Consider the following 24,926-nt stretch of genomic DNA (forward strand, 5'->3'; position numbering starts at 1 on the left):
ATCAGCTCATAGTTTCATGAGTTGACTCATGAGTCGACTCATGAACTTCAAACCTTCATAACTCCAAAAATATAAGTCCAAAAACCATGAAACTTTCACCAATAGATTACATATCATTTGTTCTACACGATGATGCTATCAAATCAGAGTTTTGATGAAATTACGATTTTGCCCCTGTAGAGCATAAGGTCTTTTTCAATAAAAATATTTGTATCCCTTCAACTGTTTTGTAGTCATCAAAATCAATCTAGGAGCAACAATCTCCCCCTTTTTGATGATGACAAAACATTTGAACAAAAGCATTTTTCTGAATCATGAATTTCAACAGATTGTATTTTAGGTGCATATGCTTGAAAAGAGTATGATTCTTTTGGCATGTGAACAAATGGTTATATGCATAAATAGTTTGTCCATTTGCTTAAAGATTGGAAGATATGCTCATTGGATTATTGTTTTGGTGTTAGAGCAGAAAATTTGATTTTATTATCAGAGCAAACTGTATTTTGAAAAAATTTTCTCAATTCTCAAAACTAGTCATGTGTGCCAAAGCATATTGAATAGTTGATTTGGAAAGAGTATTAGATCATTTAAGTTTAAGATGTATCAGAGCAAGAGAAATGAAAATCCTGCAATGTATCAGTGTAGGGAAAACAATTTTACAAAGTATCAGAGAAAAATTTTGCAAAGTATCAGAGTAATAAAAAAGTTTTTCAATGTATCAGAGTAAAATTGAGTAATGTATCGGAGTAGTAAAAAAAATTGTCAAAGTATTAGAGCAATGTATTCAATATATCAGAGTGGGGTTTGGAATTTGAAAGCCTATCAAAGCATATTCAATGGTTTACAGCAAATCAGAGTATGAGTAATTTTAAAAGGTACTTATTTGCAGGTATATTTAGCATTTGTACTTAAAATTGTCAATGTATTAATTTCTCATAATTTGTAGTGTTTGCTTTGATGGATTTCTTTGTGTTTAATTTCTCCCCCTTTTTGACATCATCAAACAAGGTTAAGTCCTTTTTCTGAAGCATTCTTTAATTTCTCCTCTTGTAGGGTTTGCTCCCCGTTAATGAAGCAACTATTAACAGCAATCATAAAATGATAATACCATAAAGAGAAGACAATATTTCACAAAAGAGAATATATAACCAAGTAAGATAATCATCATTCCAAAGGTAAAAGCCATAATTGTTTCAGTACATAGATTGTAAATAAAAAGTATCATACAAAGTCAACTAGCTCATGTCAATACATGCCCCAAAATACAGATCCTAGAGAGGACTAAACACTAAGACCTAGGATCTAGAAATGATCAATGATCAGAATCATCAGAAATGTGATAAGGAGCAGATGGATCTGGATCTGAGATGCGTCCTCGACCCCGTCTGCCTCTGGCACGAGAGGAAGAACTGGCACGAGCAGGCGAACGGGAGGAACTGGGTGGCTGAGAACGCTGAGAAGCTAGGGACTGAACTAAAAGGGTAAGTCTGATGGAGTCAAGTACAGTCAGTGCCCTGGAGACAGCCTGGAGAAGTGCAGTGAACTGAGTAGTGGCTTGCTCACTTGATCCTCTGATCTCCTTCCTCAGTAACTCATAACCGCCCTCAAGAGCTCCTCTGAGTCTGCCGGCCTCTGCAGTGAGATCAGTGATCTCAAACGTAGACTCCTGAGGCTGAGGGTGTGCCAAATCGAAGACCTGCCCCTGTAACTCGAGAACTCTGCCAGTCAGTCTCAGTACAGTGTCCTCAAGCTGCTGAATCCTCATGGACTGATCTGCCATCATCTGATATACTGTGGAGATGTGGGGAGTCAAAGTCTGATCAGTAGAAGTAGCCCCTGGTACAAATGAAGTACTGCTCATCTGACTCGACATCAAAGAGACCATACGCTGTGCAATCCGCTCAATCTGATAATCGGACAGTGTGAACTCTGGCGGAGGTGCTCTGCTCTCTGGCTGATGCACAGGTGTGGGTATCCTGGTAAACTCAGAAGGGCCAGCCTCTGGATCCGGAAAGAACTGTATATCTGGTGAAGCTGCCCTGATGTCATGAACAGGAGATGATGGACCTTCTTCTTCTTCAGCTCTGACTTCAGTTCTGTCTCCTGCTGTATCCTCAGCTCTCTCTTCAGCTCTCTCTTCTGCTCTTTCTTCTGTTCTTTCCTCAGCTCCCCTAATCCAACCACCACCACTTTTTGTGAACCCCATTCGATGCAAGGTGTGTAGGTTGAAGGTATCAACATGAGACAGTTTGGTGGGAGCCTCCCCCTCACAACTAACTCCAAACCTCCTAAAAATTCTAGTCATGGCCATACCATAAGGCAAATGTGCCTTAGATCTGTTCAGAGTTTCTCTCATGGCCTCAATCATAAGTGCCGGGAGGTTTAGGGGGGTCTGTGTGATAATGTGAAACATAATGCATATATCCCTGCTTGACAGAAGATCGTGCCTACCACTCCTAGGGAAGAAAAGTTTGGTGACCATTTGATGTAAGATTCTCATCTCTATAGGTAATATCTTGGCTTCCAGTTTATTCAAATTCCCTTGGTAGGTTCCTCCAAGAATAACACTTATACCTTCTTCTTTCACGGGGAGTTCCATGTATGCATAACCTTCACTAGGTAAATGTAAAATCTCCCCTAAGATGACAGGATCCACACATATATCAATCCCTTTCACAGTTGAAGTCACTGACCCATTTCCATAAATAAGATTCTGATAAAACTCTCTAACTAGGTCAACATAGGTAACTTCTTTAAGTGTACAGTAAATGCTCCATCCTTGATTTTTAATCTTTGTTGCAAAAGAAAATCCCTCATTTTCAAAAAACCGAAAGTCAATATTTTTCCCAGTTTCCACTTTTCTATCTGAAAGAAGGTTCTTACTGGGAGTTTGAGAGGACTGTGAAGGACCTTGAACTGAAGCTGGAGCGGGAGCAGAGGAGGACTGTGCCGCTTGCCTTTTCTTTCTGACATTTTCTTCAAGTTCTCGGACAGACTTTCTCCTTTGAGGAAGCTTCATCTTTGGAGCCATAATCTCTTCAATAGCAAGCGAGGAGACTTGAGGAGCAAGTGAAAGAGTGGAGGAAGGATCACAAGAGAGTGAAATGGAATTATGGTGGAGAAAATGGGTGGATTTGAGAGGGACGGTGGAGTGCTAGGGCACGCTCCAACCGTGATGAACAAGGGAAGAAGTCACAAAAAGACCTTTCCCCAAGAGGTGATTTGCAGTGGAGAGAAGGCGGGAGAAGTTCCACAAGCTTGGGTCTTGGAATGGGAGCTAATGGAAGTGGAGAGGATGGGTTTTGGAAGGAAGAAGACGACCGTGTGGGTCGGCTCACGAACAGCAATCCTTATATAAAAACCTTAAGCCCGTTTGGAAGTTGGTGGGATTTACAAGTTTGCCATTGAGTCGACTCATGGGGGTCGACTCATGAAGTTCAGAAAATCAGGAAAAATGTGAATAAATTCCAGAAAAATTTGAAATTTGGGGAGAAGGAGTTTAGCTCTAAGATAAGTTTTTAGAATGAAAAACTCATGCTTTTGGGACCAAGAAAGGTGTTGGAAATTAAGCTCTAAGAAATTTTGACAATAAATCATTGGAAATTGAAAAATTAATTCAGGCAAATGGATCAAGAATTCCTAGATTTCTCCTAATTTCACAGAATCTATCCTCACTAAGGGCCTTTGTAAAGATATCGGCTAATTGATTTTCGGTGCAAACATATTCAAGAATTATATTTTTGTTTTGAACATGTTCTCTTATGAAGTGATGTCTTATTTCAATATGTTTGGATCTTGAGTGTTGAATAGGATTTTTAGATAGATTTATGGCACTTGTGTTGTCACATCTTATTGGTATTTCATTAAGTTTAATTCCAAAGTCTTCGAGTTGTTGCTTAATCCACAAGATTTGAGCACAACAACTTCCGGCTGCAATGTATTCGGCCTCAGCCGTAGACAGTGCTACCGAATTTTGTTTCTTGCTAAACCATGAGATTAGGTTAACTCCAAGAAATTGACAAGTTTCACTTGTGCTTTTTCTATCTAGTTTACATCCAGCAAAGTCAGCATCAGAATATTCTAATAAATCTATTTGTGAGTCCTTAGAGTACCATAACCCTAAAGTTTGAGTACCATTTAAGTATCTAAGGATTCTTTTAACAGCATTCAAATGAGATTCTTTAGGATTAGATTGATATCTAGCACATAAACAAACACTAAACATGATATCAGACCTACTTGCAGTTAAATATAATAATGATCCAATCATACCTCTATAGTATTTTAAGTCTACACATTTACCTTCATCGTCCTTGTCAAGCTTACATGAGGGACTCATTGGTGTGCCAATGGGTTTGGAGTTCTCCATTCCAAATCTTTTGAGTAGTTCCTTGGTGTACTTGCTTTGGGTGATGGAGATTCCCTCTTTTGATTGTTTGATCTGGAGTCCGAGGAAGAAGGTGAGTTCTCCCATCATGCTCATCTCGAACTCCCCCTGCATAAGCTTAGCAAAGTCTTGACAAAGGGATTCATTAGTAGACCCAAAAATTATGTCATCAACATAAATTTGTATAACTAACATATCATTTTGATTTCTTTTGATAAAGAGGGTTGTATCTACATTACCTCTTGAAAAACCATTATTTAGTAAAAATTTGCTTAGTCTATCATACCATGCTCTAGGTGCTTGTTTTAATCCATATAAAGCCTTATTTAATTTAAAAACATGATTAGGAAAGGCATGATTTTCAAATCCAGGGGGTTGTTCTACATAAACTTCTTCAGCAATAAATCCATTTAAAAATGCACTTTTAACATCCATTTGAAATAATTTGAATTTCATAAAGCAAGCATATGCAAGTAGAAGTCTAATGGCTTCTAATCTAGCTACTGGTGCAAAGGTTTCATCAAAATCAATCCCTTCTTCTTGATTATATCCTTTAGCAACCAATCTTGCTTTATTTCTAATTACATTACCATGCTCATCTAATTTGTTTCTAAAGACCCATTTTGTGCCAATTATTGAATAGTTTTTAGGTCTTGAAACCAAAGTCCAAACATTATTTCTTTCAAATTGATTAAGTTCCTCTTGCATTGCATTAATCCAATTATGATCTTTTTCAGCTTCTTCAATAGTTTTAGGTTCAAAATGAGATACAAAAGCACAATGATTAAACACATCTCTAAGTGAAGAGCGAGTTTTTACACCATGCATAGGATCACCAATAATTAACTCCTTAGGGTGGTTGTGAACATACCTCCATTCCTTGGGTAGGTCATTTGTACCTTGAGGTTGTTCTTGAATTTCCTCACCTATCTCATCTTGTTTGTCTTCTTGTTCCTTGTCCTCTGGAGTGGCTGAATCTTTCAGAGTGATCTCCTTCATACCTTCTATTAATGGATGTGCATCATCAACACCCTCATTCTTCCTTGAAGGAAGATCGTTAGATTCATCAAAGACAACATGAATGGACTCCTCAACTACTAAAGTTCTTTTATTAAAAACTCTAAAAGCTTTACTAGTAGAGGAGTAGCCCAAAAAGATTGCTTCATCTGATTTTGCATCAAATTTACCAAGTCTTTCCTTGCTATTATTTAATACAAAACATCGGCAGCCAAAAATATGAAAATATGCAATATTTGGTTTTCTTCCTTTCCAAAGTTCATAGGGGGTTCTCTTTAAAAATTGTCTGATCAAAGCACGATTTAAAATGTAACATACTGTGTTAATAGCTTCCGCCCAAAAATATCTTGGAAGGTTGCTTTCACAAAGCATGGTACGGGCCATTTCTTCTAAGGTTCTGTTTTTCCTTTCAACTACCCCATTTTGTTGTGGTGTTCTAGGAGCAGAGAAGTTATGGCCGATTCCATTCTCATCACAAAATTTTTCAAAGTCTTGATTTTCAAATTCAGTTCCATGGTCACTTCTAATATTTTGAATTGAAGATCCTTTTTCATTAGTGACTTTTCGATGAAATTTAGTGAAAATATGAAAAGTTTCATCTTTGTGTGCCAAAAAGAAAACCCAAGTAAAACGTGAATAATCATCTATTATTACAAAACCATATCATTTTCCTCCTAGACTTGTGGTTCTAGTTGGTCCAAATAAATCCATATGCAAAAGCTCTAATGGTCTAGAAGTTGAAACAATATTTTTGGATTTAAATGAAACTCTAGTTTGCTTACCTAGTTGACATGCATCACAAATCCTATCTTTTTCAAAATTCAGTTTAGGCAAGCCATGAACTAATTCTTTCTTAATTAATTTTGAAAGAGAATGCATGCTAATGTGAGCAAGTCTACGATGCCAAAGCCAACTAGTCTCATTAACTTTAGCATTTAAGGATACTAGGCATTGCATGTCTAATTTGGCTAAATCATTTAGATCTACCATATAAACATTGCCATGTCTATGTCCTATAAATTTGATGCCATCATTAATAGGACTAGTCACAATGCAAACAGATGATTCAAAAACTACTTTATACCCTTTATCACAAAATTGACTAATGCTAAGTAAGTTATGCTTTAAACCTTTAACTAACAAAACATTTTCAATATATTTGGAGGGAGTGATACCAATGTTACCTATCCCGATGATCTTTCCTTTGCCATTATCTCCAAAGGTGACCATCCCTCCATCCTTAGGATCAAGCGTGATGAATTGTGATTCATCACCAGTCATGTGTCTCGAGCATCCACTGTCCAGATATCATTTCCTGTTTTCTCCATGGGATGCTAGACACACCTGCAAACAAATATCAAGTTTTTGTTTTAGGTACCCAAGCTTTCTTGGGTCCTTTTTGGTTAGTCAAGATGGTTCCTTTTGGAACCCATATTTTCTTTACAGTAATGTTTGCACAAGTGTAAGATTTATGTCCTATTCTACCACATTTAAAACAAGTAGTATTGGTAGGCTTGTTACTTGAATAATTTATATAAATATTTTTCAGAAATTTTTGTTTCTTTAAGGGGTTATAGCCAAGTCCGGCCTTATCATATATGGCCTTTTGATTTTCAAGAATCATATTTAGTTTGTTTGAACTTAAGGTGAATTTATCTACTATAGGTTTCAGCTTATTAATATCATTCTTTAGGCTTTGGTTCTCTTGAAGCAAAGTAGATTTTTCAATTGAAAGATTTTCTGCTTGTTTTACTAAAGACTGATTTTTCAATTTTAGTTCTTTGTTTTTCATTCCTAGTTTCTTCAATTCATCAATTAAATCATTGAAGGCTTCATGCAATTCTTCAAAAGTAAATTCACTAGGGGTTTTAGAAATTACCTCATTATCGTGTGCCATAAGGCACAGGTTGGCTTGTTCTGTTGAGGTCTCCTCATCGGAGCTTGAGTCGTCACTCGCACTCCATGTGGCCATCATTGCCTTCTTTTTGAACTTTTTGGGACCTTTCTTCAATTGTGGACATTCGGATTTGAAATGCCCCGGCTTCTTGCACTCATAGCATATAAGGGGTTGATCTTTTTCTTTCTCTTTGCTTTGTTCCCCTTTTGTGAAAGGTCTCTTTCTCATCCCCTGTTTCCTCTTTCTTAGGAACTTCTTGAATCTTCGGGTGATGAGTGCCATTTCTTCATCCTGTTCTTCATCTTCTGTGTCGTCAGTTTCTTCATCAGGAGAGGCTGTGGATTTGAGGGCAATGGTTCTCTTCTTTTTGACTTCATCCTCTTGATGTTGCTTCATGCTAAGCTCGTGAGTCATCAAGGATCCAAGAAGCTCTTCTAGAGGTAGAGTGTTCAAGTCCTTTTTTTCTTGGATAGCAGTCACCTTGGCTTCCCAGGTTCTAGGCAATGACCTGAGAATCTTCCTTACAAGCTCACTGTTAGTATAAGATTTGCCAAGACTCTTCAAACCATTAATTATATCAGTAAAGCGAGTAAACATAGCAGTTATGGACTCATCATGCTCCATTTTAAATAACTCATATTTATGTACAAGCATGTTTATTTTAGACTCCTTTACTTGATTTGTTCCTTCATGGGTTACTTCTAACCTATCCCATATTTCTTTAGCAGATGCACAGGTAGAAATGCGATTAAATTCATTTGCATCAAGTGAACAATAAAGAACATTCATAGCTTTAGCATTTAACTGTGCCAATTTCTTATCAACCTCATCCCATTCTCTTTTGGGTTTGGTTGACTCCTCACCATCTATTATCTTGGTGGGTGTGTGTGGACCGTTCACTATGATACTCCACATATCATAGTCTAGTGCTTGTATGAAAATCTTCATCCGAGCTTTCCAATAGGTGTAATTAGACCCATTGAAAAGTGGAGGTCGGTTGGTAGATTGCCCCTCGGCTAGAGAAGTGCCGACGTGGGTTGCCATAGATCTTTGGCTCTTTGATTTTTAGATCAAAGAAGGGCTAGAGCACCGGGCTCTGATACCACTTGTTGCCCAGCTATGCAACCCAAGAGGGGGGGTGAATTGGGTTTTAAAAATTTTAGGCTTAACTAATTACTTGTAAAAATTATATATCAAAAGCTTGATGAATGAGGAGAGAGACTTTAGTTTGAGATTAATTACTTAAAACAAGAATGCAAGGATATAATGGAGAATTAAAGAGAAACAATAAAGCATGCCACAAACACAATGATTTATAGTGGTTCGGTGCCAACCTTGCACCTACATCCACTCCCCAAGCTCCTACTTGGGAATTCCAATCCACTATACTTTGTATTCAACCAGAATACAACCGTCGGAAACTCCGACACTAGCTATCCCAAGCTAGTCCACTTGTTTTTCGGGTACAAGCCGATCCAATACACTCCGATTTCAGGTTCGGATCAACCTTTCCTTGTTTTGGAAACCCTCCAAAATAAAAATAATTACTCACAAGATAAAATCAGTTTAGAGCACAAATAAGTATAAGAATAGCTCCTTAAGTGAGCGAATATAACAATAAATACGCTTTACTCAAATGAAGAAGCCCCTCTTGGATTTCCTCAAAGTGGATGAGAGATGAAGTAAATGCTTGAGGAGTTGGTGAGCTTGATTGATGGCTTCTTGAAGGCTTTTAAATGAGCTCTTGTATGATGTTGAGTAGTTGGCTTGAAAAACCTTCTCTTGAATGCACTTGAATGCCCTCTTGAATGCTCTTGATTTTCTCTTTTCAAATCACTTGAATGCCTCTTGGATATTTGGATCTCTCTATTTTGTTTTCCACCTTTTGAAACCTTTTATAGCCTTAAGAGACAAAGGAAAATAAACTAGGCAGAAAAAGAGCCGTTAGAGCACAAAAAGCAGCATTAAAAAGCAACCAAATCTGGCCAAAAACTAGCCGTTACAGGCAAATCCCGTCATATGAGTCGACTCATGAGTCGACTCATGCCTCAGGGGTCGACTCATGAGTCGACCTCTGTTGCAAAGTCCAGAGATTTGGTTTCTGGATTTTCTTGGCCCAAAACAGCAGAAGTCGACTCATGAGTCGACTCATGCCTTGTGGGTCGACTCATGAGTCGACTCACAGGTCGTGCCAAGCCAGAAAACCAGTGTGCCATGGCTAATCTTTGCGTGCCAATCAGCTCATAGTTTCATGAGTTGACTCATGAGTCGACTCATGAACTTCAAACCTTCATAACTCCAAAAATATAAGTCCAAAAACCATGAAACTTTCACCAATAGATTACATATCATTTGTTCTACACGATGATGCTATCAAATCAGAGTTTTGATGAAATTATGATTTTGCCCCTGTAGAGCATAAGGTCTTTTTCAAATAAAAAATATTTGTATCCCTTCAAACTGTTTTGTAGTCATCAAAATCAATCTAGGAGCAACAATCTTCCCCTTTTTGATGATGACAAAACATTTGAACAAAAGTATTTTTCTGAAACATGAATTTCAACAGATTGTATTTTAGGTGCATATGCTTGAAAAGAGTATGATTCTTTTGGCATGTGATACAAATGGTTATATGCATAAATAGTTTGTCCATTTGCTTAAAGATTGGAAGATATGCTCATTGGATAATTGTTTTGGTGTTAGAGCAGAAAATTTGATTTTATTATCAGAGCAAACTGTATTTTGAAAAATTTTCTCAATTCTCAAAACTAGTCATGTGTGCCAAAGCATATTGAATAGTTGATTTGGAAAGAGTATTAGAGCATTTAAGTTTAAGATGTATCAGAGCAAGAGAAATGAAAATTTTGCAATGTATCAATGTAGGGAAGACAATTTTACAATGTATCAGAGAAAAATTTAGCAATGTATCAGAGTAGTAAAAACAGTTTTTCAATGTATCAGAGTAAAATTGAGTAATGTATCGGAGTAGTAAAAAAAAATTGTCAAAGTATTAGAGCAATGTATTCAATATATCAGAGTGGGTTTGGAATTTGAAAGCCTATCAAAGCATATTCAATGGTTTACAGCAAATCAGAGTATGAGTAATTTTAAAAGGTACTTATTTGCAGTATATTTAGCATTTGTACTTAAAATTGTCAATGTATTAATTTCTCATAATTTGTAGTGTTTGCTTTTGATGGATTTCTTTGTATTTAATTTCTCCCCCTTTTTGACATCATCAAACAAGGTTAAGTCCTTTTTCTGAAGCATTCTTTAATTTCTCCTCTTGTAGGGTTTGCTCCCCCTTAATGAAGCAACTATTAACAGCAATCATAAAATGATAATACCATAAAGAGAAGACAATATTTCACAAAAGAGAATATATAACCAAAGTAAGATAATCATCATTCCAAAGGTAAAGCCATAATTGTTTCAGTACATAGATTGTAACATAAAAAGTATCATACAAAGTCAACTAGCTCATGTCAATACATGGCCCCAAAAATACAGATCCTAGAGAGGACTAAACACTAAGACCTAGGATCTAGAAATGATCAATGATCAGAATCATCAGAAATGTGATAAGGAGCAGATGGATCTGGATCTGAGATGCGTCCTCGACCCCGTCTGCCTCTGGCACGAGAGGAAGAACTGGCACGAGCAGGCGAACGGGAGGAACTGGGTGGCTGAGAACGCTGAGAAGCTAGGGACTGAACTGAAAGGGTAAGTCTGATGGAGTCAAGTACAGTCAGTGCCCTGGAGACAGCCTGGAGAAGTGCAGTGAACTGAGTAGTGGCTTGCTCACTTGATCCTCTGATCTCCTTCCTCAGTAACACATAACCGCCCTCAAGAGCTCCTCTGAGTCTGCCGGCCTCTGCAGTGAGATCAGTGATCTCAAACGTAGACTCCTGAGGCTGAGGGTGTGCCAAATCGAAGACCTGCCCCTGTAACTCGAGAACTCTGCCAGTCAGTCTCAGTACAGTGTCCTCAAGCTGCTGAATCCTCATGGACTGATCTGCCATCATCTGATATACTGTGGAGATGTGGGGAGTCAAAGTCTGATCAGTAGAAGTAGCCCCTGGTACAAATGAAGTACTGCTCATCTGACTCGACATCAAAGAGACCATACGCTGTGCAATCCGCTCAATCTGATAATCGGACAGTGTGAACTCTGGCGGAGGTGCTCTGCTCTCTGGCTGATGCACAGGTGTGGGTATCCTGGTAAACTCAGAAGGGCCAGCATCTGGATCCGGAAAGAACTGTATATCTGGTGAAGCTGCCCTGATGTCATGAACAGGAGATGATGGACCTTCTTCTTCTTCAGCTCTGACTTCAGTTCTGTCTCCTGCTGTATCCTCAGCTCTTTCTTCTGCTCTCTCTTCTGCTCTTTCTTCTGTTCTTTCCTCAGCTCCCCTGATCCAATCACCACCACTTTTTGTGAACCCCATTCGATGCAAGGTGTGTAGGTTGAAGGTATCAACATGAGACAGTTTGGTGGGAGCCTCCCCCTCACAACTAACTCCAAACCTCCTAAAAATTCTAGTCAGGGCCATACCATAAGGCAAATGTGCCTTAGATCTGTTCAGAGTTTCTCTCATGGCCTCAATCATAAGTGCCGGGAGGTTTAGGGGGGTCTGTGTGATAATGTGAAACATAATGCATATATCCCTGCCTGACAGAAGATCGTGCCTACCACTCCTAGGGAAGAAAAGTTTGGTGACCATTTGATGTAAGATTCTCATCTCTATAGGTAATATCTTGGCTTCCAGTTTATTCAAATTCCCTTGGTAGGTTCCTCCAAGAATAACACTTATACCTTCTTCTTTCACGGGGAGTTCCATGTATGCATAACCTTCACTAGGTAAATATAAAATCTCCCCTAAGATGACAGGATCCACACATATATCAATCCCTTTCACAGTTGAAGTCACTGACCCATTTTCATAAATAAGATTCTGATAAAACTCTCTAACTAGGTCAACATAGGTAACTTCTTTAAGTGTACAGTAAAAGCTCCATCCTTGATTTTTGATCTTTGTTGCAAAAGAAAATCCCTCATTTTCAAAAAACCGAAAGTCAATGTTTTTCCTTTCAGGGGCATGACTCCGAATTTTTTCTTTTGTCGGTCGATGCTTCGGATCGACTGCCAGATGATGCTCCATGACTTCCGTGTCAATCCCCAGCATGTCCACCGGAACCCAAGCAAAAACGTCCGCATTCCTTCGGAGGAAATCAATAAGACGCGTTCGCACCTCCTCCCCCAGGTTGGAGCCAATCAACACCACATGCTCCGCGTTCCCATCATTCAGGGGAACTGGTACCAAATCTTCGATTGGGCCGCCCCTTTCTTCGGTGAGGTCATCGCGAGCATCCAATCCATCGACGGGATAGGGGTCAGCCCGGTCGCTTCTTTGCAAGGCGATGTTGTAGCAATGTCTGGCCAGGGCTTGGTCTCCCCGGACCTCTCCGATCCCCTGGTTGGTGGGGAACTTCAATTTTAAATGGTAGGTTGAAACGACAGCTCTGAGAGCATTGAGGTCGGGTCGGCCAAGGATTGCATTATAGGCGGATGGCGCCTTTACCACCAAGAAATTCACCAGAGCCCTAGACTGCTTTGGATATTGACCCGCGGCCACAGTCAAAGCTATCATTCCCTCCGTCGGAACGGTGTCACCGGTAAACCCTATCAAGGGGGAGCAAATTGGTCTCAGATGACCGTCAAGAGCGGACATTCTTGAAAAGACATCGTAGAACAAGATGTCGGCCGAACTTTCGTTGTCGATGAGAATGCGACAGACGTCGTAATTTGCTATATTCAAGAAAACTACGACCGCGTCGTTATGAGGAAATTGGACTCCCTAGGTGTCTTCTTCGGTAAAGGTTATGGGTTCTTCAACTTTTTGCCGCTTGGGGGATGCAGCTGGTATGTTGGTCGCCTCCCGCCGGAATTCCCCCGAGATGGCATTGACGGAATCCGGCAGAGGCCGGTCATCCGGCCACTCCTCATTGGCGACCATAGCCGGAGGTAGTTATGCAAAGGCCTCGCGAGAAGGCATCAGATGAGGGAAGGAGGAGTGGGTGTCGGAAAAGATGGCCGGAAGTGGATCCATTGAGCGCTCCTTTAAGAACAAGGGTATTGCGAAGACACCCCCCTTCCTCTAGCGCCAATCCTGTTGGTGCAAAAATCTGCTTGCACCGGAGAAGCTGGAGTCGGGGAAGTCACGGTCGCCGCCGGGACCTGCAAAGGAAGTCTAAACCGGAGGTGGGGTTGCTCCGGCAAGACCCTCCGACGCTCAAGTCAGTTCTCTGCCTCAACAAGAATGGAGTGCTCGAACGAAGAATTTAGCAGAGTTTTTAGATAAAAAGATGAGAGCTTATCGAATAACGTATCTGGGGTTTCCCTTTTATAGACGGAGGGGGCAGCAGATTGACAGCGACGTTTGTAACCGTCTAGCAGACGGCTGCCCAGAGTCAGGCAGAATTTGCTGTGAAGAGTAGTGGAGTAGACCCGTGGCTATTGCTATGGCCTGCCACGTGGAGCCTGTTGCAGGTAGTGGAGCGGCGTCCATTGCCGCTAATTGCCAGGGAGTAGTGGAGTCACGCAGCACCCGCCGCAGGGAGTGGAGCAGAATCATGGTCGTTGATACAGCCTGTCAGAGAGTAATGGGGTCGCGTAGGGTCCGCCGCAGGGAGTGGAGCAGAATCATGGCCGTTGATACAGCCTGTCAGAGAGTAATGGGGTCGCGTAGGGTCCGCCGCAGGGAGTGGAGCAGAATCATGGCCGTTGATACAGCCTGTCAGAGAGTGCAGATCCATCGGTTGAAGCTCGACAGTGGTCAGAGCTGATGATGGAGTTCGGCTCTCGTAGGAGTCCGGGCGGAGTCCTCTGCAACTAAAGTCAGGTGGAGAGTCTGGCTCCCGTGGGAGTCCGGATGGATCTTACCGGCAATCGGAGTCAGCGACGGAGCCCGGCTCTTGTGGGAGTCCGGGCGGAGTCCCCCTTGCGGTTGAAGTTGTCGTCGGAGTCCGGCTCCCGTAGGAGTCCGGACGAAGTCTATCTACAGTTGTTGGAGTCGAGGGTGAAGCCCGGCTCCCGTAGAAGCCCGGGCAGAGCCTTCCTGCAATTAAAGTCAAAGGCGAGGTCCGGCTCCCGTAGGAGTCCGGACGGGGCTTACCAGCAGTCGATGCTGAGGACGGAGCCCGGCTCCAGTAGGAGTCCGGGCGGAGTCAACTTGAGGTGAAGTTGTTGTCAGAGTCTGGCTCCCGTAGGAGTCCGGACGAAGTCTATCTGCAGTTGTTGGAGTCGAGGGTGAAGCCCGGCTCCCGTAGAAGCCCGGGCAGAGCCTTCCTGCAATTAATGTCAAAGGCGAGGTCTGGCTCCCATAGGAGTCCGGACGGGGCTTACCAGTAGTCGATGCTGAGGATGGAGCCCGGCTCCAGTAGGAGTTCGGGCGGAGTCAACTTGAGGTCGAAGTTGTCGGCAGAGTCTGGCTCCCGTAGGAGTCCGGACGAAGTCTGTCTGCAGCCGTTGGAGTCGAGGACGAAGCCCGGCTCCCGTAGGAGTCCGGGCGGAGTCTTCCTGCAATTAAAGTCAAAGGCGAGGTCCGGCTCTCGTAGGAGTCCGGACGGGGCTTACCAGCAGTTGATGTTGAGGATGGAGCCCGGCTTCAGTAGGAGTCCGGGCGGAGTCTACTTGCGATCGAAGTTGTCGGTAGAGTCCGGCTCCCGTAGGATTCCGGACGAAGTCTGTCTGCAGCCGTTGGAGTCAAGGACAAAGCCCGGCTCCCGTGGAGTCCGGGCGGAGTCTTCCTGCAATTAAAGTCAAAGGTGAGGTCCGGCTCCCGTAGGAGTCCGGACGGGGCTTACCAGCAGTTGATGTTGAGGATGGAGCCCGACTTCAGTAGGAGTCCGGGCGGAGTCTACTTGCGGTCGAAGTTGTCGGTGGAGTCCGGCTCCCGTAGGAGTCCGGACGAAGTCTGTCTGCAGCCGTTGGAGTCGAGGACGAAGCCCGACTCCCGTAGGAGTCCGGGCGGAGTCTTCCTGCAATTAAAGTCAATGGCGAGGTCCAGCTCCCGTAGGAGTCCGGACGGGGCTTACCAGCAGTTGATGTTGAGGATGGAGCCCGGCTTCAGTAGGAGTCCGGGCGGAGTCTACTTGCGGTCGAAGTTATCGGCGGAGTCTGGCTCCCATAGGAGTCCGGACGAAGTCTGTCTGCAGCCGTTGGAGTCGAGGATGAAGCCCGGCTCCCGTAGGAGTCCGGGCGGAGTTTTCCTGGAGCTGATTCTGCTGAGGGCTTCGGTTGTGGGTATCTCATACCCGACAATTATTTTATAGTAAAAATAATTAATTAATCTAATTAATTAACATGTATTTACCCTACACTAAGATCTAAATATGATATATAGCATGCATGCATTTAAATTTGAAATTCAAATTCGAACAGTAAATAATTTACTGTTCTGTGTTCAGTACACAATACCTTTATGCGGGTAGTCGATCTTCGCAATCTGATCATCATCAGGAGGATCTGATCATCACAACATAGTCACATAGTGTGTCTGGCCTCTGTGGATCATCCACATGAAGCTCCCAGTCTGATCAGCTCCTCATGAGTGCTAGCTCATTGTAGAGCCCTTTCGACGGCCGATGCTGATCGAACTCCTTCGATCGATGTCTGCCGACTCCTCAGATACTTTGGATCATCAACAAGTATGCTTGAGAGGTTGATGAATCTCTTCCTAAAATTTGGTGGGCTCACGACACTCGTAGCTCACCTTCTCACTTCCCGAACCCCAGGTTGAAACCTTAGGGAACACACTAAAAACCCTGCGCCCAATTTTTTTTCTTTTCTTTCTTTTTTTCTCAAAAGTTTTAGACTTCCTACTCATGCACAAGAGTTTCTCACGCTCTACTTTCTCTCTCAAAAAATTTCTACGCACGCCCCTCCTCCCTATCTCTTTTAAAATAGTTCAAAACGTGTCTTATCCGCGTGAGAGGATAAAGATAAGTGGTTGCACATTTGAATTCAAATCAAATTTGAATTCAAATACAAACCAACTCATCGCTATCCACTTGGGCATGAGTAGAGAAGGTGCGTGGCTGCTTTTTGTGTGGGGCGCTAAAGAGGATAAGGACATGGCGCATGGATTGGTTGCTCATTCAAATTCAAACATTGTTTTGAATTTGAATGGCCAACCAACCATCCTTATCCACCTATGTGGCACACAAATGTGGGGCGTGGGAAGGGCTTTGCATGAGAGAAAATTTATGAGAAGTTTCTTCTCATGAATTCAAATGGGCGTAGAGATATGAAGTGGCGCAGGGATTCAAATTCAAATGGTGGTTTAATCTTAATTGAACCAACCTAATCAAAATAGGTTAAGCACAATTAGACTAAATTAAACACAACTTAATTAGGCTTAATTAGGCTCAATAAAATTCTAATCAAATTAGGAATTGACTAAGTCCAATCCCTGATCAAATCAGGGACCAAACCATCTCAACGATTAGGTCAACTCTTAACCTAATCAGGTCAAACCCAACTGAATCCAATTCAATTAGACTTGATCCAAAAATAATTACTTTATCAAATTGAGTTAATTAGCGATCAAATCACTAATTAAACCTCTCATAAATATTAAGTCCAAATTCGATGGGCAATCGGGCATCAGAATTCATCGATATGAAATTCTGATCAAAAAGTCCCAAACTAGTGGGACTCTTGACCTCGGTACCCAAAATGTGTGGGACTCATGATTAGAGAATCTTGATTCTCAATCACAGAGTCTCAGACATGTAAGACTCATAGTCCACAAATATTAGGACTCTTCATCAGCCATTAGATCAGATAGAAACCTCTGATGTGTGTGACCCCACAGGTTCGATCCTAAGCCGGTAGCACAGGAACCAATTCCTGTACTAATCGAAGTGGCCATCTAGCAATGATACCCGACATTCGGATAGGTCGAATAGTCACTGTTGGTGCAAAAATCTGCTTGCGTCAGAGAAGCTGGAGTCGAGGGAGTCACGGTCGCCGTCAGGACCTGCAAAAGAAGTCTAAATCGGAGGTGGGGTTGCTCCGGCAAGACCCTCCGATGCTCAAGTCAGTTCTCTGCCTCAACAAGAATGGAGTGCTCGAACGAAAATTTTAGCAGAGTTTTTAGGTAAAAATGAGAGCTTATGGAATAACGTATCTGGGGTTCCCCTTTTATAGATGGAGGGGGCAACAAATTGATGGCGATGTCTGAAACCGTCTGGTCGTGGACCGCCCAGAGTCAGGAAGAATTTATTGCGGAGGGTGGAGGAGCGGGATCATGGCTATCGCCGTGGCTCGCCACGTGGAATCAGTTACGGGGAGTGGAGCGGCATCCGCTGTCGTGACTTGTCAGGGAGTGGTGGACTCGCACAGAATCCGCCGCAGGGAGTGGAGCAGAGTCATGGCCGTTAATACGGCCTGTCAGGGAGTAATGGAGCTACGCAGGGTCTGTCGCAGGGAGTGGAGCAGAGTCGTGGCCGTTAATGTGGCTTGTCAGGGGATCCAGACTTGTTGGCCGAAGTTCGGTTGGAGTCGGTAGCGAGGTTCGGTACCTGTAGGAGTTTGGACGAGGTCTTCCCGCAGTCGGAATAGAAGATGGAGTCTAACTCTTGTAGAAGTCCGGACGCAGTCTACTTGCAGTTGGGGGTCGTAGGCAGAATTCGGCTCCCGTAGGAGTCCGGGCGGAGTCTTCCTGCAATTGAAATCAAAAGCGAAGCCCGGCTCCCGTAGGAGTCTGGACAAGGCTTACCAGCGGTAGAAGTTGTGGACGGAGCCCGGCTCCCGTAGGAGTCCGGGCGAAGTCTTCCTTGCCATAGAAGTTATGGACGGAGCTCGGCTCCCGTAGGAGTCCGGGCAGAGTCTTCCTTACAGCAGAAATTATGGACGGAGTCCCGCTCCCGTAGGAGCCCGAGCGGGGTCTTCCTTGCTATAGAAATTATGGATGGAGCCCGGCTCCCGTAGGAGTCCGGGCGGAGTCTTCCTTGCTGCAGAAATTATGGACGGAGCCTGGCCCCCGTAGGAGTTCGGGCGGAGTCTTCCTTGCAGCAGAAATTATGGACGGAGCCCGGCTCCCGTAGGAGTCCGGGCGGAGTCTTCCTTGCCACAGAAATTATGGACGGAGTTCGGCTCCCGTCGGAGTTCGGGCGGAGTCTTCCTTGCAGCAAAAGTTGTGGAAGGAGTCTGGCTCCCGTAGGAGCCCGGGCGGATCTTCCTTGCTACAGAAATTATGGACGGAGCCCGGCTCCCGTAGGAGTCCGGGCGGAGTTCACTAATAGTTGTCGAAAGTCGGAAGAGACTCGCGAGGGTCGACCTTGCCAAGAACTTCGGTCGAGGGTATTTTATGCCCAACACCAGTCCCCCCACTTCCGAGTTTGAATTTCAAATGAAGGAAGTACGGAGAGGTTGTCGCAGCCGAAGTTCTTCCCCTGACATTCGGGCGCAACCGTCCTCGGATATGTCGGCATTTAATGCGCGCATGCTAGAGCCCTTTTTTCGATTAGGGCGACCCGAAGAGTCTTTTCGAAACTCCCATCGAGATGTGATCCCAAGCGTCGCGCCATGGAAATTTGCGAACAGTCAATCCTCGATAGCGGCGAGTGGGACACGCGGGACATGTGGTAAGCACCGGTTGGTCTAGGGACACCCGCCACCATAATTGCGCTAAGATTTGCTGCCTATTTAAACCCCCTACCCTTCCTTCAGGGCTTTACTCCGCTTAAAGGACGGCACCTTTCTTTCGTCTGAGAGCCTAGCTACTCAGCCGCTCCCTCGGTGCCCCTGCCAACTCCGAGCGTCCTCCGCGCCGGTCTTTGCCATCTCTCTGCCATCTTCAGCCCCCCGATTCCTCTCTAAGGGGTTTCCCCGCCAGGTCCTCCACCCCGGAGGCCATCCTCAAGAGGATGCCAAGGGCTTGGAGGAAGGCAAGGAGGAGAACAGCGGTTTGTGAGTTCACCGATCATCGAGCAGCCGCTGAAGGTCCCCGTCGCTTCAAAGGGGGCTCGAGGAAGAATTTCTTCAACAATAGGGGTTTAATAACAGGGACCGCCGGTAAAGGCGTTCTGCCTGAGAATTTCGGAGTAGCAAGATGGGGTGACACCGGTCAGGAGGGCAGAGCTGTCGTCACAAGCTGTGGCAGGATCCTTGATGTCATCAGGGTCGAGGGACCAGAAGCGGTCGGTGTCGACGGTGGGCAGTAAAACTTGTTGCGGGGACGGTGGAAGTAGCGCATGCCGACCTTGTCGGAACACTTTGGACGGTGGTTGTCACAGAGCATTCGGTGATGGCGCATATCTCTGGCGCCATCGCTGCCTCCGGGGTGACTCCGGTTCTTCTTGAAACAGGTCTTCATCGTCGCTGCCGTTGCCCTTACTGCCCCCTGGAATCTATCCCATTCTTTTTCCCCTGGGGTTGGGACTTCGAAGGTGGAGCGAAACAAGGCGGGGCCTGCCACACGCACTGGAAAACATGGCTGGAAAGGACAGAAACGGGAAGAGAAGTTTGCAGCTTGAAGCGGCCTCCGGTGTATCCTTTCCAAGCCATGTTCTTGAGCCTTGTAATAATGTATTCTTTTCTGACCCTCCGGGTCTTGTAACGTACATCTTGATAGTTGAAAAATGAGAAGGAGATTTTGTTACCTCATCCACACTTTGCATCGAATTGTTGTCTGTTGAACTTCCTTCCTTTTCTCATCTTTTCTTCTTCTTTCTTCTCTCTCTCTTTTTTTTTTTTGACGTCGTCCATAGGTCACCGGTGGCTCTTTTATTCATGTTGAATTATCATTTGTCGAGCTCCTTTTCGATTTTTGCATCATTCGAAGATACCCGGTTGCCATCGTATCGACCCATCCTTTCCGTCAGTGGCCGCAGACTCGCCTGGGGGCCATTCGGGCTTGGTGTCCCCCTTAGGGCTTGAGCTCGGAGGTCTGAGCTTCTGTCACCCTGCGAAAGTTGTCCTACCTTAGATTTGCATCGAAAGCTTCCTTGAAAGCTGAGATTCCTGATGAGAGCCCCAATCCCTACTGTGACAGGGTTCTCTACATCTTGGATGCTGTTTGTTTTCCAATCGTCGCTGATATGGTCCACCACCTTCCTTTTTCTTTTTTGCTTGGAATTTTTCCTCCACTCTCAGCGAGGCTATGGGAGTTCAGCTCCCGTAGGCAAAGTCGGGGCGAAGTTCGGCTCCCGTGGGAGTCCGGACGAAGATTACCAGCAGTTGAAGTTGGTGACGAAGCCCGGCTCCCGTAGGAGTCCGGGTGGAGTCCTCCCTGTGATTGGAGTTGCGGACGGAGTCCGGCTCCCGTAGGAGTCCGGGCAGAGTCTTCCTGTAATTAAAGTAAGGTGCGAAGTCTGGCTCCCGTAGGAGTCCGGACGGGGTTTATCAGCAGTCGAAGTTGGCAATGGAGCTCGGCTCCCGTAGGAGTCCGAGCGGAGCTTACCATCGGTTGAAGTTGGTGACGGAGCCCGGCTCCCGTAGGAGTCCAGGCTGAGTCCTCCCTGTGATTGGAGTTGCGGACGGAGCCCGACTCCCGTAGGAGTCCAGGTGGAGTCTTCCTGTAATTAAAGTAAGGTGCGAAGTTCGGCTCCTATAGGAGTCCGGATGGGGTTTATCAGCAGTCGAAGTTGGCGACGGAGCCCGACTCCCGTAGGAGTTCGGGCGGAGCTTACCATCGGTTGAAGTTGGTGATGGAACCCGGCTCCCGTAGGAGTTCGGATGAAGTCCTCCCTGTGATTGGAGTTACGGACGGAGCCCGGCTCCCGTAGGAGTCCGGGCCTTCGACTTTGCTCAAGCTAGGGCGAGGTTCTCCTCCTGTCCTTAGCAGGGCTGTGGGGGTACATATGGGCATTGCAGGGCCTCTCCCCCCATCCGGTCTAAATGGAACCGGGCCTTCGACTTTGCTCAAGTTAGGGCGAGGTTTTCCTCCTGTCCCTAACAGGGCGGTGGGGGCGCATATGGGCGTTGCAGGGCCTCTCCCCCCATCCGATCTAAATGAAATCGGGCATTCGACTTTGCTCAAGTTAGGGTGAGGTTTTCCTCCTGTCCCTAACAGGGCTGTGGGGGCGCATATGGACGTTGCAGGGCCTCTCCCCCCATCCGGTCTAAATGGAACCGGGCCTTCGACTTTGCTCAAGTTAGGGCGAGGTTTTTCTCCTGTCCCTAACAGGGTTGTGGGGGCGCATATGGGTGTTGCAGGGCCTCTCCCCCCATCCGATCTAAATGGAACCAGGCCTTCGACTTTGCTCAAGTTAGGGCGAGGTTTTCCTTCTGTCCCTAACAGGACTGTGGGGGCGCATATGGGCGTTGTAGGGCCTCTCCCCCCATCCGGTCTAAAGGGAACCGGGCCTTCGATTTTGTCGGGATGAGGTTTCCCTTTCGTTTCTGATACAGTTTGTTTGAATTGTCCAAAGACATACAGGTATGCAACTTTCAATTAAAATGAAGTTATTGGTAGTACATCCGTAAGTTTTTCGAGCTCCACGGTCACGGGAGGTCGGCCCCTCCGAGTTCCTTAAGATAATAAGTTTCGGGCCGGACTACTTCTTTGACTTCATACGGTCCTTCCCAGTTTGGGGCGAGTTTCCCCCGATCCTTAGGTTGCGAGACAGCGGCTCGTCGAAGCACTAGATCTCCTGCTCTAAAGGCTTTGTTCTTGACCTGGGCGTTGTAATATCGAGCAACTTTCTATCTGTAGGCTGCCATTCGAACCTGAGCTATCTCTCATCTTTCTTCCAGCAGGTCGAGGTTGGCTCTAAGACTTTGCGAATTTTGATGTTCGTCGAATGCCACGACTCATGCCGACGGGAGTTTAAGCTCGATTGGGATGACGGTTTCTATACCGAAGGCTAAAGCAAAGGGGGTCTCCCCTGTAGGTAGCCTCTGGGTAGTCCGATATGCCCACAATACATGATAAAGTTCGTCCGCCCAAGTTCCTTTCGCTTTTTCGAGCCTTATCTTAATCCCCTGTAAAAGAGTTCGATTAGTCACCTCAGCTTCGCCATTCGCCTGGGGATGGGCTACTGATGTGAAGTTGTGGGAGATATTTAGATCTTTATAGAATTCGATGAATTTTGCTCCCACGAATTACTGTCCATTATCAGTGATTAGGGTTCTAGGCAGACCGAACCTACACACGATCGACTTTCAGACGAAATCTTGCACTTTTGCTTCTGTGATTTTCGCTAGTGGTTCGGCTTCAACCCATTTGGTGAAGTAGTCGATCGCTACAAGAAGGAACTTCCTTTGCCCAGACGTCATGGGAAAGGGGCCAAGGATGTCCATCCCCCATTGTGCAAAAGGCCATGGGGCACTCAAGGGTGTGAGCTCGGTGGCGGGCTGTCTCTGGACGTTGGCGTATCTCTGGCATCGATCATACTTTTTGACATATTCAATCGAATCATGATGCATTGTTGGCTAGTAATATCCTTGGCGGAGCAACTTGTGGGATAAAGATTTGGCCTCCAAATGGTTTCCGCAAATTTCTTCATGTACTTCCCACAAGGCGTAGTCAGCTTTCGAAGGCCGGAGATATTTTAAGAGGGGCAAGGAGTATGATCTCTTGTACAATTTGCCCTCATAAAAGATGTATCGGGAGGCTTGATTTCAGAGCTTCCGAGCTTCTTTCGCATCCTGGGGGAGAACTCCATCTCTGAGATAGATTATCAGTGGGTCGACCCAGCTGGGCTCGTGGTCAATCTCCATCACGGGCCGTGATTCTTCTGTACTCGGGTGCTTTAAAACTTCAAAGAGAACGCCTTTGGGCAATTCGATCGGAGCCAACGTCGCCAGCTTGGAGAGAAGGTCAGCCTTGGTATTTTCCAACCTTGGAATCTGTCTAATGTTGAAGCTGCTAAAGGCGGGGGTGAGCTCCTTTACCTTCTCAAGGTATTTGGCCATACTGTCCTCCCACGCTTCGTAACTCCTGCTGACTTGTCCCACCACTAGTTGAGAGTCACTGCGCACCCGGAGCTGACCTATTCCCAGCTCTTTGGCGATCCTTAGTCCTACGATCAGAGCTTCATATTCCGCTCCATTGTTTGTTACGGGGAACTCGAAATGCAGAGCGTATTCCATGATGACTCCCTCCGGACTGACCAAGATCAGGCCCGCACCTGTGCCCGACATGTTGGAAGATCCATCCACATAGAGGGCCCAAAAGCGATCAGAGGGATCAGCCTCTTCTTCGGGGGAGTTCGGTTGGGACTTCAGGTCGTCAACTTTGCTTTGTTCAGGTTTAGCCTCCTCTGGGATGGTACACTCTACTATGAAATCTGCTAGTATTTGGGCCTTCACTGCTGGCCTGGGTCGATAGTTGATGTCAAATTTCGTGAGCTCGATCGTCCATTTTGCCATCCTCCCGGAGGTGTCCGCCCGGTGCAAAACCGCCTTGATCGGTTGATTGGTGAGTGGCATCACGGTGTGCCCTTGAAAGTAGGGTCAGAGCCTCTGGGCTGCAATCAACAAGGCGTAAGTCAATTTTTCTAATTTGGTGTACCTGATCTCGACATCCCTCAACGCACGGCTAACGTAGTAGATTGACCGCTGGACTTTCGCTTCTTCTTTGACAAGGACGGCCACGAGGGCCATGGGAGAGACCGCCAGGTATAAAAATAGCTCCTCCCCAGGCTCAGGCTTTGCTAACAGCGGGGGTGAGCCAAGGTAGCTCCTTAATTCTTCGAATGCCTGTTGGCACTCAGAGATCCAACAGAAGTTCTTCGGCTGCTTGAGGGTTTGAAAGAAGGGCAAGCACCGTTCGGCCGACCTTGCGACGAAGCGATTAAGGGCCGCTATCCTCCCCGTGAGGTGCTGAACCTCTTTTATCGACTTTGGGGTGGCCATCTCCTGGATGGCACGAATTTTCTCTGGATTGGCCTCGATCCCACACTCCGATACCATGAAGCCCAGGAACTTTCCTGAGGTTACTCTGAAAGCGCATTTAGTTGGGTTCAGCTTCATTCTAATTTTCGGATAGCGTCGAAGGTCTCCTCGAGGTCGGCGACATGATCTCTGAAAGATTTGCTTTTTACGAGCATATCATCCACGTAGACCTCCATGTTACGGTCGATCTGCTCCTTGAAGATTTTGTTCACCAACCGTTGGTAGGTTGCGCCCGCATTCTTGAGGCCGAAAGGCATGACCCTGTAACAGTAAAGGCCACGATTAGTGATGAAAGCTATCTTTTCTTCATCTTTCGGCGCCATTCTAATTTGATTATAGCCGGAGAACACGTCCATGAAGGTGAGGAGCTCATGGCCCGAGGTCGCATCCACCAGTTGATCGATTCTGGGAAGGGGGTAGCTGTCCTTCAGACAGGCCTTATTCAGCTTTTTGAAGTCTATGCACATCCTCCACTTGCCATTTGCTTTTTTGACCAGGACAACATTGGAAATCCAATCAGGATAATTGACTTTCTTAATGAATCCGACCTCGAGGAGCTTATCCACTTCCTCGGCTATCGCCTTCTGCCTCTCCGGAGTATGACTTCGGATTTTTTCTTTCGTCGGTTGATGCTTTGGATCGACGGCCAGATGATGCTCCATGACTTCCGTGTCAATCCCCGGCATGTCTGCTGGAACCCAAGCAAAAACATCCGCATT

This window comes from Elaeis guineensis, chromosome 3, assembly GCF_000442705.2.
Source record: "Elaeis guineensis isolate ETL-2024a chromosome 3, EG11, whole genome shotgun sequence".
Classification (NCBI taxonomy): domain Eukaryota; kingdom Viridiplantae; phylum Streptophyta; class Magnoliopsida; order Arecales; family Arecaceae; genus Elaeis; species Elaeis guineensis.